The sequence below is a fragment of the Panicum virgatum genome, chromosome 7N (assembly GCF_016808335.1).
Source record: "Panicum virgatum strain AP13 chromosome 7N, P.virgatum_v5, whole genome shotgun sequence".
Classification (NCBI taxonomy): domain Eukaryota; kingdom Viridiplantae; phylum Streptophyta; class Magnoliopsida; order Poales; family Poaceae; genus Panicum; species Panicum virgatum.
The window spans coordinates 9842156-9859648 of record NC_053151.1 but is presented as its reverse complement, the minus strand read 5'-3'; positions in this window follow the sequence as shown (position 1 = coordinate 9859648).

Sequence of the window (17493 nt, the reverse complement as noted above, 5' to 3'; positions counted from 1 at the left end):
GGTGGCGGAGCATATCATGACTTGCTTCCGCAGCCATGACCCGGCCAGCTCCTTGGCTCCTATTGTCGAGGGTCCGGTAGCAGAGGTAGAGATCTCCGCCCGGGAGAGCGTGCAAGAGGTCGTCGAGATCATTGCCGCTCTCTTCCAGCGGATGGACGCCGATGCTGAAGTGGTGAACCTGCAAGAAGACAGGGAACCTTTCCGGCCATCGCGGCAGTAGACTTTTGTTTTGTTTTTATGTAAAAAACAATGTACTTAATGAAGTTGAGGAATGGAACTTAGACATAGCTGTTTCATTTGTTCCGGTCCTAGCGTATGCAGCGTCGTCCCCTGGCAAGGTAGGCTCAAGTTGTTGAGGCTGGCTACCACCAAGCTTACTCTGAATACAACTCAATTGCAAGGCAAACCTAACTCACACGTATGGGGAACCAAGTCACCCACACAACATTTTCCCTTTCTTTCCGGATCGTGGATCGGGGTCACTCTCCTCGACTACAGGGTACGGCTACACTGCACCCGCATGTTGGCCGCATGAGAACGTTGTGTAATGTTCGGGCCGATCGAGTACTCTGCTTACCGATTACCGTATTTCTCGGCATGTGGCTAGTACTTTCAAACGCTTAACAGAGCTACCACACATTTCGACCTTAGCATCTTTTGTAATACACCGGTGGGGTCTCATCCACATTAACAGCCCATGACCCCGCCCGTCATCATTATAGTTGCAGTGTGTGGTAACCAAGCAATTCCTATATCGCGCGAGTAGCAGGAAACTACTCGACTTTTACCGGTCCTAATTAGCAGAGCATCTAGTCGAGCTTTGATTGAAGGTAAACCATACAAAGGTACCTAGGATAATGCAACTATGGTAGCAATCAACTCCTAGGAAATAGAAATGCGCATACAAATATAATACAACATAGGTTACATAAATAAGTGCGAAATTAGCAGGATTTAAATGCTTCGGGGCTTGTCTTGAGTGGCACTGTCAGTGATTAGCTCTTCCAAACTTTGGCTCGGGTCTTGGAAAAGTTCACTGGTGTTCAGCTGTGACTCCGTGGAGTCGTTTGTCGGTACCAATTCGTAAGTTCCGTCCACTAATGAGGTGGTTTCTATATGAATGCAAAAGATTCGTATTATTATTTGGTTTGAGTATAGCTTTCCTTCACTATAGAGTTGTAATTTAAACTTAGAGTTTAATTGGTGAGTTTCTTTTATCTTTAATCTACTGGGCAATCATTTAAAGAGTAGTTTTTATTTAACTTATTTCCATAAAAGAGCTGGGTTGGGTGTTTCTTTTAACTTCCTTATTCATAATGAAAGCTTATTATTTTTGTTCAATGAGTTATGTTTACTTTCTGGTGCTGAAAATTTTAAGGAGTGTTCTACTCTTGATTAACAGTGTACCATAAATGTTTCAGATTTTTCCTACAGATAAAACAATGGTAATAATTTTGACAAGATTTAAATATAAAATAATTGGTTAAATTTTTCAGAGAGTTCCAAAAGGTTTCTGGTTCTCAAAATTTCTCTATAACCTATTCTTTGCATTATAGTGCTTCAGTAAAAAGATTAGCATTTTTCTTCCAGAGAATATTTAGTTTTGGATTTACTTCATTTTAATCATGCATAAATTTTCAGTGTAGATTTTGTTAATAAAATCTGTTCAAACTTTTTGTGTAGCATCTGTGTAATACTAACAGTGATGTAGTGATTTTCAGAGATAAATACACTTCATACATATCAGGACAAATTAATCAAATAAAACATGAGATTTCATGGTTAAATCATATCTTCTATTCCAATCAAGATCTGGTTCCCAAACTTTGCATGCAGTGTTGGTTATTCAAAAAATGCTTCAGTAAAAGTTTCACAGTTTTCCAGCAACTATAACTATATTCCATGATTTATGGTTGTTTAAAGAGGATTAAAACATATATATAGCTAAACAGGTCCATAAATCTCCAATCTCGTGGATTGAGCTTTATTTACTAAGTTCAACTCCTAGAAAAAGTTTCATGTCCAGTACTATAGTAAAACATCCTGAACTTAAAAGTGAAGTTCTATACTAGATTTAGCAATGTTAATAATTTCACCTAGTTAGAGATGTGAACTGGGGCTCAAATGTTTACACAAGACTAGACATAGCACTAGGTAGCACATATCCAAAAATAAGACAAAGTTACTAAGTAGAACTCCTTGAAACATTATAACCCATTTATTCTATTCTTTTTGGTATATTAAAAAGTATGCAGAAACTGAAAATGTTTATGTAACAAAACTTGTAGATTTTATTCCAAGGATTCTAGAACAATTGGATTTGCATTTTTACGATTTTTCTACGAATTTCTACACATTTTTAAAATTCACAGACTTCAGCAATGTGAGGCCGGATTGGTGGCGCCACGGCGGGCTAGGGTCGCCGGCGGCAATGGCAGGCGGAGAAGGGGGAGATCGAGCTCGCGCGCAATGCTGCGGCCTTGGGGGTCTACTTATAGTGTCAGTCGCTTAGTGGCGAACCAAGACTCATCCGGGGGAGGGTGATTTGGCCCTGCACAACTCGACAGTGAGGTGGCGACCGGCGGAGCGGCGCTGCAGCTGGCGGGGCGCTTGGCGTGCGTGCGGGGCTCCTTGGGCGCGTGGCAATCGAATGTGTAGACACCTGGGGTGCCAGGGGGCGTGTCACGGAGCGAGAGCGTGGCCCAGATGGCCGTGGACGTGTTCCACCGGACGCCGACGGCGTACGGCGCGGCGCCCGCGGAGGAGAGAAGCTCAGTGGAGGGAGAGAGATGGAGTCAGGGGCGTTTTCGTGATTTCTGAATTTCCAGGGACTAAACTGAAAACTACAATTTACTCCCTCTTCCCCGGACTCAAATGAAAAAGTTTTGAATACCAACTTTGTTCAGTTTTTCAAGATCTACAACTTTTGTTTAAGGCACTTTTTCATTTGAGCTTTAGTTTTTAAACTAATTTTAAATTTCAAACTTGCCCTAAAGAGGTTGGTTTTCTTTCTATTTTGGGCTGAAATACAAAGTCCCACTATCAATTGAGCACATGTCACTAATGTTTCCCCTTTTCAGCTCAAATTATTTTTGTGTCTTGTTTTTGAAACAAAATTAAACTTCTAACTTGTTTTACTTAATTTTGTGCATTTTTAGCTATATTTTGAATTCAATTAATTCTTTATTTCTTTTTTGACCTTTATAAAATTTTCCCTTAACCCTAATGATTTGATTTTTGTTTTCCAAAATTACTTAATTGAACTTTTGACACCTAGGGTGTCACAATATGCCTGTTCTCAGGTTTGAAACACAAGCAAAGGAAGGTTAAGCCAAGAGACAGACAGAGATAAACAGGTTGCAACCAACATTCTGGCACCCAGATTCTGTCCATGAACGTCAAGACAAATTTTGTATTACTCACAAGCTTCCAAGATGAGTATTGTATATGGATACAAATCTTGTCATGTCTACTTTCAAATGCAATAGATGGGCACTCACTTGGAACTGTATAGAAAGAATTATGCATATTTTTGTGTAAGCTGTAACAGACCGATGAAATTCGGACTGGGTGAAGTAAACCCAACCAACCGAACTAGGAGGGATGCTCTTCAAAAACCTAACCAGGAACCTAATTTAGAAAAACAGAGAAGCCAAGTGCTCTTCTTCTTTGCCACAGTTGTCCCCTTAAGAATTGGGAGTTATTATCTACCTCTTGTGTTCTTTTGCATTCTTGTGATTGCAGCAGCTCATCTACCTTGACTAGTTCAGTGTGAACCAAGTGTGTACTTGGGCGAATTCCTTTATCACAGGTGGTGTTCGTGAGGCTATTAGTGGGCTGGCCCTTGGGCCATGGCGCCCAGCCTAAGCGGCTAGGGTTGCCCTTTGGGTTTATGGTAATTGATCTAGATTAGACAAGAATCTTCGTTGATTGGGTGTATTCTTATAAACCCTAGATGACCCTTGCCTATATAATGTACTTGTACTCTCATTAATCAATCACCAATTTCCCGAACCATATCTGCTTTCATGGTATCATGAGTCTAGGTCTTCCCTCGGATTCACCTTCCGCTGCCCTAGCACACCGGCTCGCGCGCCGGCACCTCGCCGCTGCGCCCTGCTCCTCTTCCCGCGCGCCGGTCTCCCCTGTGCTGCGCCATGGCCGGCTCTCCACCGACCTCTCCACGCGGCTCTATGCCCGCTCAGCCCGCTGACCCCGCCACCGCTCCCAAGGCAAAGGCAGCGGCTGCCGCCAAGGCCAAAGCAAACGCCCTCACCCTCACCCTCACCCTCGCCAAGGCTGCGGAAGCGGAGGCCCTGCAGGCGATGGCGGAACGCCACACCGCTGCTGTGCGCATCCAAGCGGCTCTGGATCGTGCCGCCGCCGAGCGCGCAACTGTTGGCGCCTCGCCGCCGCTAATTGATCCCAGCGGCATGGACGATGGCGACCCCAAGGTCGAGGACGACCCGTTGAACCATGACCTTCACCACGCCATGCTGCTGCACGAGGCCACCGCCATGCTCAACCTCCGCGCTCAGGCTGTTTCCATCCAGAACATCCGGTGCTTGATCCCGACCACCCTTGAAATCAACTCCGATAACTATGCTCGTTGGCGTGATCAGTTTCTCTGCTCACCGCCGGCATGTTTTCCCTCCAAGTTCCCTGGACTGGGCTCGCATGGACTGTGTTGTCCAGTCTTAGATCACCGGCGCCCTCTCCGACGACCTCACCGAGGCCATCTCCAGCCGCAGCTCCACTGCACGCGATCTCTGGGTCGCTGAGGAGACGCAGTTCCTGGCGAACCGCGAGATGCGCACGCTCCTCCTCGAAGTTGAGTTCCATGGCTTCTCCTAGGGCGACCTCTCCATCGCCGACTATTGTCGGTGCTTCAAGAAGATGGCGGATTAGCTCGCCGATCTTGGCTCCCTCGTTCCGGACTGCATGCTCGTCCTCAACGTCCTTCACGGCCTGAACGAGCGCTTCACCAACATCAGCATCCATCAAGGAGGTCCAAGCCGAGCTCCTGCTCGAGGAGATGAACATGGCACATCACTCTCCCTCCACGCCATCCATGGCATTCATCGCTTCATCTGCTTTGGCGGTCCCCCTATGGCCTCCAACTCCAAGCCCAAGAACCAGCGTTCCAAGTGCGGTGGCGGCGGCAGCGCCAAGGCATCTGATGCCGCTGCCTCCTCTAGCGGATAGGCATCCGGCGCCAAACCATGGCCATCCTTCTAGAATCCGTGGACCGGGTCCATCCAGATGTGGCCCGGTCCACGGCCTCCCCTGGCGCCCCTTCCTCCACAGCCGCAGCATCAAGCCACGCTGGCCCAGCAGCAGCAGCAGCAGGCTGCACTAGCCCAGCAGCACCAGCAGACGTAGTACTAGCAGCAGGCCGCCGCACCAGCCCAGGACACTACTGGTCAGTGGGTCGCCCCCCGGGGTTCTATCACCCCTTGGTCGGGACACCTTCCTGGGATCAGCAGTCCCTCGTCTCCACCTTCAGCACCATGATGCTGAATCAACCACAGCCCAACAACGAGTGGTACTTCGACTTAGGTGCTACCTCTCACATAACATCTCATTCCGATATCCTTTCACATACTTCTCCCATGCGGTATCCTACTCCTTCATCTATTGTTGTCGGTAATGGTTCCTTGTTACCTGTCACTGCTACTGGCGCTACTGTTATTCATCCATCCTTGCATCTTAATAACGTTCTGGTTTCTCCGCAACTTATTAAGAATCATATTTCCGTTCGCCAGTTCACTACCTATAACAACTGTTTTGTCGAGTTTGACCCGTTCGGTTGTTCTGTGAAGGATCTTCAGACTCGGAACGTGATCATCAGGTGCAATAGCTCCGGACCGATGTATCCCCTTCATCTTCCAACTGCACACTCCTTGGTCGTCGCCTCTGGGTCATCACTTTGGCATCATCACCTTGGTCATCCTGGACACGAGGCCTTATCCAAGCTAGCATCGTCCGGCCTCCCTGCCTACCGTTATGACAGCAGCTCCTCGCTTTGTCACGCGTGTCAGCTAGGTCGCCATATGCGTCTTCCTTTCCGCACATCAGTGTCTAGAGCGTCCAGTAATTTTGAGCTTATTCATTATGACCTATGGATATTTGTTCTTAGTGTCTCCGGTTACAAATATTATCTTGTTATACTCGACGATTGCTCTCATTATACTTGGACGTTCCCTTCAAAACTGAAATATGATGCTTTCTCTATGCTAGCTCACTTTTTTGCCTATGTGACTACTCAGCTCGGCTCCACCGTGAAGGCAGTCCACTGCGACAATGGCAAGGAGTTCGACAACTGCAGCTCCCGCACATTCTTCCTCACCCGCGGCATGCACCTCTGCATGTCCTGTCCTTATACCTCGCCTCAAAACGGTAAGGCTGAGCGCCTCATTCGCCCTGTCAACAATGTTGTGCTCTGCCTTCTATTTCAGACCTCTCTTCCACCCTCCTACTGGGTCGAAGCCCTCTAGACAGCCACCTACCTCCTAAACATTCTACCCACCAAGACGCTTCGGTCTTCCACACCCCACGCTGCCCTCTTCGGCACTGCGCCCTCCTATGACCACCTTCGCGTCTTTGGGTGCAAATGTTATCCCAACCTGTCTGCCACTGCCACCCACAAACTCTCTCCCCGATCCACCCTGTGTGTCTTCCTGGGATACTCCACTCACCACAAAGGATACTCTGCCTAGATCTCTCTTCCAACAGAGTGATCATCTCCCGTCATGTCATTTTCGACGAGTCAGCCTTTCCCTTTGCTGAACGCGGCTCCTCTCCCTCACCAGTGGATCTTGAGTTTTTTGATGCTACTAACTCCATGCCTTATCGGACCTGTGCACCGACTTCTTCCTGCAGGACTCAGAGACCTCCCCGCACAGCCACGTGCGGCTGCGCCCTCGGTGCCGCTTGACGACACCCCGGCTGATTCGGTAATGCTTCCCGTGCTCCCAGCCGAGGCCTCGTTCACTACGCCCCTGGATGCGCCTGCACTACCACGTGTGGCCCCCTCCGTCACTACACAGCCACGTGCGGCCCCAGCTTCCTCACTGGTGCACGGAACCCCGCCCGGCTTTGCGCCGCGCGCGACCGGCTCTGCGCCGACCACCCCAGCCTTGGCCTCCCTGGCACCTTGTGGCTCCCCTCCCGGACCGCCACAGGTGCCCTCCACCCCAGTGTTCATCCCTCCCCAGCGTGTGATCACCATGATGTACACGCGCCGGCCTCGACCACTGGCTCCTCCCGATAAACCGCAACTGCCTGCAGGCACTGTTGCGGTACCTCGGCCCTCCAACCAGCACGCCATGAACACGAGAGCCAAGAGTGGCTTTCAGGTGCCATCGCTATACCACGCCGTGCCCCTCTCCGCCGTCTCGAAGACCTACCGTAGTGCTCTAGCCAATCCCAAATGGCGAGCCGCTATGGTAGAAGAACATGATGCTTTACTGAAGAACAACACCTGGGACCTTGTGCCTCGCCCCCCGCGGGTCAACATCGTTGCCGGCAAATGGACCTTAAAGCACAAGTTCCACGCCTACGAGACTCTGGAGCGCTACAAAGCGCGTTGGGTGCTCCAGGGCTTCACTCAGCGCCCCGGTGTGGACTTCGCAGAGACCTTCAGTCCGATGGTCAAGCCCGCCACCGTCCGGACTATTCTCTCTCTGGCACTCTCCCGTCATTGGCCTATTCATCAGTTGGATGTGAAGAATGCCTTCCTGCACGGCACCTAGCCATCTGGCTTCGAGGATCCCAACCATTAGGACTTTGTTTGCCGCCTCAACAAGTCCCTGTATGGGTTGAAGCACGCTCCCCGTGCTTGGTACAGTCGGTTCGCCGCCTTCCTCCTGTCTTTGAGTTTTGTTGAAGCCAAGACCGACACGTCGCTCTTCGTCTACCAGTGAGGTCCTGACACTGCATACTTACTGTTGTACGTTGATGATATTGTCCTCACCACTTCCTCTCAGGCTCTCCTTCGGCGGATCATTTTAGCCCTCCAACAGGAATTCTCCATGAAGGATCTTGGCGAATTGCATCACTTCCTCGGTATGCATGTTCAGCGATGTGGTGATGGTTTACTACTCTCTCAGTGGCAGTATATGATGGATATTCTGGATCAGTGTCAGTGCGTTACTACGGGTAATATAAATTTTATCCATACCTACGTGGGGCACAAATTTTTTTATGGAAACTCCATGTACAACCTGTGCTGTGACAGCGCATGTATTAATTGTCCGGTTTTCGATTGAGATTCAGATTGATTTGTTCTAGTTCTAATTAGGATTCTGATTGATTTATTTGGATTCCGATTAGGATTCTGATTGACGAACCGTGGAATTATTGCTTTATTATACATATTTCTAAAGCGAGTAAGGTTTCCACCTCAAATTTTGGGTTGGTCCTTCTTGTGTCATTGACACGTGGACCTTAGTCTATCCCATATTGTAACACCCGGTTTATAAAAGGACATAAACCGAGCAATCATATACGTGCCAGGATCAAGTCACACATATATACAATAGAATGAATAGTATATCACAGCACATATCACATAAAAAGATGTAATAAAGAGAAATACGAATGTTATTTATTACATTAATGACAAAATGTCTGGTACAAATATGCGGAAGCGTAAAACAGGTACGAAACTCTCGGAAGCTGGGCGCCACAGGGACGTCGACTGGGAGACGACCGCCTAGAAGTCCTCGTACTCTTGGTAGCTCTGCGTGAACTCCTCCGCGTCACCGGGAACTGAGCAGCAGTAGGGTATCCCCAAAAGAGAACAAGAGGAAAAGAGTAGAGGAGGCAAGAGTGAGTACACAACTTGTACTCAACAAGTATAACACAAACTATGAGGCTCTAAGGTTGGCTGACTCAACTGCATTAGCTTTTAATCTTGACAAAATTTTATTAAAGCTAATTACTACAAGTTGGTGAATTACCATAACCCAGTTACATAGTAATTAATCAAAATTAATTATGAACTACTGAGAACCAAACCACCCCACCTGGGGAACCACCCTAATCAAAAGGAGATAACCCCACTAATCAAAAGGAGGATCTGGGCCGCTCATGACCTTGAGCACGGCTAGTATACTAGTTTTACACTCTGCAGAGGTTGCACATCTTTACCCACAAGTCGTGGGCTACGCTAGTTGTTCATCACACTTCCTTAGGTGAGATGGCTAGCAAGCACACTACGAGGCCGTTACAAAGAGTCTCGTTGGTAAGGGGTAACTGCTAAGAGTTGGATCAGCGACGATGGGGCCCACCTCGAGGGGGTACAAGCACACAGCATAGACCAAGCCTCGCACCGCAGGGACCATTGAAGCTTACCACCTTTGCGCCGCAGGTAAGTTACTCCAAACCAAAAAGACCTAATTAGTAAGCCAAGACCGTCCCATTCCAGTCTTGTGGTAGCGCTGTTGTCCCAGGTTGTCGCTCTATGAACGGGTCCTTAGGGAGAGTGGCCAACCAAGCACTAAGCACCGTGCTGGCCCCCTAAACCATGTTTCTAGAAAACCAATTTTAAGGAGACGTAAACCACTCAATCACACAGCACAGAGGGTAACACTCAGAATTAAGTTGCATAAGACCATTAGCAAAATTAATTAAAATGGACCATTATTTTTGAGAGCGCAGCACCTAGCACAACTAACCACAATGCAACCCAAGGTATATATAAAGATAAAAGTGGCTAGGAAAGTCCTTATAGGCATACAGTATTAAAATGCAGTATGAAAATGTAATTAAAGGTGATAGGAAATGTTCATATTATACTTGCCTTCCTCAAAAGTGCTCCTGCTGCTCAAAGTGTCCCGCGGAAGGTGGCTCCTGGTACTCCTCCGACAGATCAACGTCTACTCACGATCGCAACGCCAAACAAGTCCAGCATATAAATATACATGCAAACAAAAGCAAAAGCTAAGAAACAGTACAACAATACATAAAAACAGCAAACAAAACTAGTCTAAAACTCTTCTACGCGTTACAACGATCGCGTGGACGCAAAAACCACCTAAAACGGAGCTAGAACGTGAGAACTAGAGCTAAAACTAGGTCTAGGGACAAATCTGCGAGAAAACTAAGGTTCCAGGGGCTTCTGCGCAAAAACCAGGGACTAAAACATAATTAACGTAAAGACTCAGGGGCTAACACGCAAAAAGACAGGGGCTGGATGGTGGGTTCTATTTTTAAAAAGTTTAGGGGCTTAAACGTTAAAAACTGGGCTGATCTAGAATTACTTTTGAACTAACGTGGACGGCGGGTTGATTCAGATAAAGCTCAGGGTCTCTTTAGCAAAACAGCCAGGCCGAAGGGGTATCTTCTAATCTGGGCCATCGGAAATGGATCTGACGAACCGGACCCGGTCTGGATCTAGATCTAATCTGGGTCGTTGATTGCAGATCGGGCGGCTCAGACCTAAACACAGCGCAAAACTGTATCTTCTAATCTAGACCGTCCACTCTGGATCTAGCGGTCCGGGTTTGAGTGGAGCTGGATCTAATCTGATCCATTGACCACGGATCGGACGGCTCTGGTCTTTCACGTCCGCCGACGACGGCGAAACCTGCCGGAGAGGCGTTTTCTACGGCGGCGTGTCGCCAGAGTAACACTGTTATCACCATAAATTAACAGGGTTAATTTATGGGCCGAAATCAAGATGGGCTCAAAGCAGAAGACTGAAGAAGATTTGTAAATCGGCTCCTGCGTGAGCATCTGGGCTACATGGGCCATGTATCCTTAGATTTAGTTTATAATTAGAGATAGAGTCCGATCGGGACAAGATTAGTTTAGATTGTTTCCCAAGTCTCTGGACTATAAATATGTATCCTTTGTTAGTCGTAAGGAGAGCGTCATCACGACTCGCAAACAACAACTCTTGGCGCATCGCCACGCCTAACCCTAGGGTTTCATCCAAGTAAGCGCCATGCTGCCCTGATCGCTTTTTGCGATCAGGGCAGTATTGTTCTTGCTTTTACCTTGGTATTACTCGTACTGAAGCGTTTTTTATGGCGAGTAGTACTAGTTATCATGATGTTCGTAGCATGGCTTTTAGTAGATCTGTTGTGCTTCGTTGCTTATCATCTGCGAATATCACGTTGTCTCTGTGCAGTCACGTTTCAATCTCATGCTAGTTCTTGTCGCATAGAACTAGTCGCACAAAGGCAACGCCCTGCTTCTTTTATGTCTAGTAGATCTGATCTGTTATGGTTTGCTCTTATCTTAAGAGTTGGCATAATATCTGCTAGGTTAGGCCTTGCAAACGGATTGGATGATCCGGTGGTGTAATAGATGCTTTATCTTAGCCTTGATAGGGATTGTTCCGGGAATCGGCTCTTGCTAGTTCTTAGGCCTCTGTTTTGGGTTGTGGTTTAGTTATCTGTTATGTTCATTAGGCCTAGTAACGTGTAGGATGTTCCGATCTAGCAGTGAAGCTGTTACCATCGTGGATTAGATCAATTATATTTATTTGAAGCAGTTTTATAGTTATTTGCTTTATTTATTATATCTGGATACAATCAGATCCCATCTAACACTGGGACTCGATCGGCTCTTTAAAGCCGATGTAAGAGTCGTCCCGGGGAGCCGACCACGGCTCGGACTTACGTTTACACGTGTCTTTGTATGCAGGAAACTGTTCGGAGCACGTCTGCACCCTCCTGATCGGGTATAGGTCAGGTGGTACGCCCGGTTTTCACACATCCTCCGGGCGCGTGACGGAATTGCGGGCCGTCGACGAGGGAGCAGTGCCTGCCAGCGCCCCAGCAACCTCCCGGCTCTTCGTGTTGCCCGTCGCTGCTCGCCGGTGGGTTTCGACTGACAACACATTCTGGCACGCCCAGTGGGACCCTTCTCGGCAACAACGTCCACTGCAACAATGACTGGAGCTTAAGATCAAGAACCCACTCCCAAGCCCGTCATGTATGAAGAGCTTCCTCCTGAACACAAGAAGAAGTATGATGAGATCAAAGCTCTGCTGGAAACCGATCTCATCGGCTCTTTTGAGAAGACTCGCAACCATGGCATCAGGTGGAAGGGGTTCTCACCAGAAGGCGCTCTTGACAATGTAGATCTGTCTGTACCATCTGAAGAGCGCACCAGAGCCCTGCGTCAGGAGATGAACTACATGGTGGCCCATGCGCTTCATCGGCACTCTCAGAGCCTGATGAACGAACTCGAGCGCATGGCACATCGCATCATCCAGGAGATAATCAAGAACCAGTACTCTCCATCGGGGCCAATCCTGGGGAGTCACACAGAGGAAGCTGCACTTCATTCTAGGCCGCAACTGCCATTCTCATTTGCAGCTCCCAGACCACAGAGCTCGCCGATCTACGTCGTCCACAAGATCGGTGGTGATCCTGGAGAAGGCCAGTTCCTCACCGAGCCACCCAAGGAGATTCCGCACGGCTACACGTGCGCCTACATCCCTGACAGCGTCAGTCCAGCACGCTCGGTGCAGATGGTGAACCCAGGAGCTTCTGGAGCAGACGCGGAGAAACAAGCGTGGCTGGCAAAGTACGCTACTGGGCCGAGTGCTGAGCCATCGGCCCCAGGAGTTCTTAGTGTGGAGCAGGTCAGTGCAATACTGAGAGACCAGTTCGGCATCCTTCCCAAGAGGAAAACAATCGGCTATTCCAAGCCGTACCCAAGCGACTATGACTTGATCCCACTGCTGCCCAAGTATCGGCTCCCTGAGTTCACCAAGTTCAACGGGTCAGAGGGAGCCAGCTCCATCGAGCATGTGAGCCGATACTTAACGCAGCTTGGGATGATCTCAGTGTCAGATCCATTGAGGGTCCGGTTCTTCGGCCAATCCCTTACAGGCCCAGCTTTTGGATGGTATGCATCACTGGCTCCGGATTCGATTCGGACTTGGAGGCAGCTTGAAGGTCAATTCCATACCCAGTACCATTCGGAGGCTGCTGAAGCTGGAATTGCCAACCTCGCCCAAGTCAGGCAGAAGCGAGGAGAAACTATATCAAAACACATACAGTGCTTCAGAGAGGTCAAGAACCGATGCTACTCGTCGCGCATCACAGAGAAGGAGGCAGTCGATCTAGCTGTCCTGGGACTCGCTAAGCCGATCAAGGGTGCGGCTTTTCAGTTGGAGTTCACATCTCTGGCGCACCTGGTGCAGAAGCTTACAGCATACGAGCATTACCATCCTGAGCTGTACCAGGACAAGTTCAAGCGCCATGTAAACATGGCCCAGGCGGATGAATCTGATGACTCTGGTGAAGAGCAAGAAGTAGCAATGGCAGAGTGGACCCGGGGGGCAAACCCTGTCCCGTGCAAGTGGGTCAAACAGCAGGGACTTGTGAAGGGCTTCGACTTTGACGTGACCAAGGCGGAGCAAATATTTGATCTGCTTCTCAACGAGAAACAGCTGAAGCTCCCAGAAAATCACAAGCTACCAACACCCCAAGAGCTGCAGGGAAGACTGTACTACAAATGGCATCACTCGTTCACTCATTCCACGGGTGAGTGCAAGGAGCTACGTCGTCAGATACAATCGGCTATCGAGCAAGGCCGATTAATCCTGGCTCAACACACGATGAAGGTTGACACCAAGCCCTTCCCGCAAGCTAATATGGTGGAGCTGTCAGCTTTCGGATCCGAGGGCCAGGACTTGACATTCCAGATCAACATGGTGGGACCCATGCGCTGCCATGATAAGCAGAGGAGAGAGGCCGCTTCTGGCAAACGGCCGCGAGATGAGCGTGAGCTGGAACAGCGGCATGTGACCTAAGAGTAGGTGCGCCAGATCCGCAATCAGCTTTCAGCTTCTAATCGGCTTCTGGAAAAATACCAGTACCAGTACCAGCTACACCGCCGATATGAATCGGAAGAAGACGAGTACGAGCACCGCTCAGGAAGGACATTGGGGAGACGCCAGGCTATACGCGACCACTGGCATTGCCCGTTCTTCAGGTACTGTTGGAATTCCGGCATGAGCCGATTACCTACTATAGATGATTGCTTGGAGTGCAGGCCTCGAGGACACCAGCAGGACAAGACATCAGTGTTCCGGCGCTTGGGGCCCGGAACGCGTCAGGATGACCACGTGAGGCGCCTATCCAGGGGTGATTCCGGGCCAGAGGAAGAAGACAGGTACCATCGCCCACGGTGGTGTCCTGACGGGCTTAATCGGTCGCAGAAGCGCAGAGTACAACGCTTGCGCAATCTGGAAGAGGCAGAAGCAAAGTACCTTGACGTGCTAAGGAAGGCACGTCCAGATCTCGTAGAGCAAGTCAGGCGACCACGAAGGGAGGAAAGGCGCCCTCCAAGAAAAGAGTGGCGCCCCAAGCAGACAAAAGCCGATGAGAAGCCATCGGCTGATGTGAATATGGTGTTCGTGCTCCCGTCAGAGTTTCGAGCACCCCAACCGGAAGAATCGGCCATCGCACAGTTGGATCTGGGCCCACAGCCAGTCATCTTCGAGAAGCCCAAGGAGAAAAGCTACAAGCACCTGAAGGGGTTATATCTCAAGGGTTTCATCAATGGCAAGCCTGTGAATAGGATGTTGGTCGACACTGGTGCTGCAGTCAACCTGATGCCATACTCTATGCTGCGCCGATTGGGTCGTTCTTCTACCGATCTGATCAAGACCAATGTGATGCTTAATGACTTCAATGGACAGCCATCAGAGGCGATGGGGGTCCTGAACGTGGAGCTGAAAGTGGGCCGCAAGACCGTACCAACATCGTTCTTCATCGTTAACAGCAAGAGTACATACACAGTGCTGCTTGGAAGGGACTGGATTCATGCCAACTGTTGTATCCCCTCCACAATTCATCAGCACCTCATCCAATGGGATGGCGATGAAGTAGAAGTGGTCCCTGTAGACGATTCCAGCGAGGTCTCTGTTGCAGATATGAACGCCTGGGATGCGGAAGGACAAGAGCCGATCTCAGGGATCGCCCTGGAAGACTGTGATCGGATCGAGGCGACAAAAAACGGACTGAGGCTGGTCTTATCCACTGGCCTCACAGAATAGATGCATCCTGGCTAGCCACGGAGTGTAATGGAAATAGAGAGGCCGGTCCCAGCGATCGGCCCCAAAAAATAGAAGAATTCTGTTTGTGGTCGGAATTGTTACACCATGTACACATGATGGCCTGCTCTGGCAGTTGGCCACTTATCGACTATTGGGTTTCAAATGATAATGGAAGTGTAGAAGCGGCCAGCCCACGCGGTTGGCCAAATAATTTTTCTTGTCATCTCCCTGTGTTTGCCGCTGATCTCGTGGATAATGAAGACTCGCTTGCGTTCGCAGCTGATTTTTCAGACGATGGCAAACTCGGATACGGGTTCACATCAGCTGATGATTTGGAAGAGATTGACATCGGTCCTGGGGATAAGCCACGGCCGACATTTATCAGCAAGAAGTTGGATCCGGCTTTGCGAGGGGAGATGATTGCACTGCTAAAAGAATACCGGGATTGCTTCGCATGGGACTACACCGAGATGCCCGGACTGGATAGGAGAATAGTCGAGCATTGGCTCCCGCTCAAGAAAGGGTTTCGGCCGTTTCAGCAACGAGCGCGTCAGATGAAGGCCGAAATCCTAGAAGAAGTCAAGAAAGAGGTGGAGAAGATGCTGGATGCTGGGTTCATCAGGCCGGGCCGATATGCAGAATGGATCTCTAGCGTGGTACCGGTACAAAAGAAGGATGGCCGATGGCGAGTTTGCGTCGATTTTAGAGATCTCAACAGAGCAACACCAAAGGACGAATACCCGATGCCTGTTGCAGAAACATTGATCAACACAGCTGCTGGCCACAAAATGATGAGTTTTATGGATGCCAATGCTGGTTACAACCAGATCTTCATGGCCCCAGATGACGTGAACAAGACCGCGTTCAGAGTACCAGGTGCAGTTGGTTTGTTTGAGTACTTGGTTATGACCTTCGGGCTGAAAAATGCCGGTGCAACGTATCAACGTGCTATGAATTACATTTTCCATGATCTCATCGGCAAGCTGGTAGAGATTTATATTGATGATGTCGTGGTTAAGTCCAAATCAGCTGGGGGGCATTTAGAAGATCTGCGTCAAGTTTTGGAGCGGACTCGGAGGTTTGGGCTCAAAATGAACCCAAAGAAGTGAGCTTTCGGTATGTCGGCCGGTCAGTTTCTGTGATTCCTGGTGCTTGAACGGGGGATTGAGATCGGCCTAAAGAGTCAAGAAGCTGTAAAGACGATGAAGCCACCTGCTACAAAGAAGGAGTTGCAGAAACTCATCGGTAAAATTAATTTTGTCAGGCGATTTATTTCTAATATGTCCGGACGCATTGAGCCATTTATGGGATTAGTGAAGATCAAATCCGATGATGAGTTTCGCTGGGGGCAGAACAGCAACAAGCTTTCGATGAAATCAAGGAATATTTGTCAAAGCCTCCAGTATTGGTTCCTCCTCAGCAAGATAGGCCGTTCTATGTGTACCTATCCGTGGGTGACACTTCCCTTGCTTCGGTGCTAGTACAGAAGCATGAAGGCCAAGAGAGGGTGGTTTTCTACCTCAGCAGACACATGTTAGACGCCGAGACCAGGTATCCTGAAATCGAGAAGCTTTGTCTTTGCTTATACTTTACATGTACGAAGCTTCGCCATATTTTGCTCTCGGCAGAAACAATTGTTATATGCAAATCGGATGTCATAAAACATATGCTGTCGGCCCCTGTCCTTAAAGGCCGACTTGGAAAATGGATGTTTGCATTGTCCGAATTCGATATCCGGTATCAACCTGCAAAAGCAGTCAAAGGACAAGCACTGGCGGATCTTGTTGCGGACAGGATCAGCACTGATATTGCTGCATTGTTTATTCGTGCTTGGGCTATGTTCTTTGACAGATCGGCTTGTGATGATGGATGCGGTGTGGGAATTCTGTTGGTGTCACCTCGTGGGGTGACTTACTCCTTCTGCATCAGAATGACTGCCCCGTGCACAAATAATTTGGTGGAATATGAAGCCGTTCGCAAAGGGATGGAATTGCTTCTCGAAGCCGGTGCAGAAGCGGTGGAAATTTTTGGAGATTCGAAGCTGGTGATTTCTCAGCTCATGGAGGAATATGGGTGTGAGAGCGAGGCTCTTTTCCCGATATGGATGCAGTGCCGTGAGTTGATGTCACGATTCAGGTACATCAATTTCCACTGGATACACAGGACTCTGAACAATGAAGCCAATGATTTGGCACAGATGGCTTCTAGCTACAAGGAGACAGCCGATGGAGTCGAAGTGGAGGTTTAGTTTCTAGAACCCAGAGACTGGAGAGCCGATATCTTCAATTACTTGAAGGATTCGGCTCGGGGGGGCACCCAGAAGGATAAGACTCAAGGCCATGAAGTATGTTCTGATAGGGGATGACATGTTCTACAGGACCTTGGAAGGACTGCTACTTAAATGTCTGGGACCTTCAGAGTCAAATTGGCTCTTGCATGAGGTTCATGAAGGAGCCTGCGGTACTCAC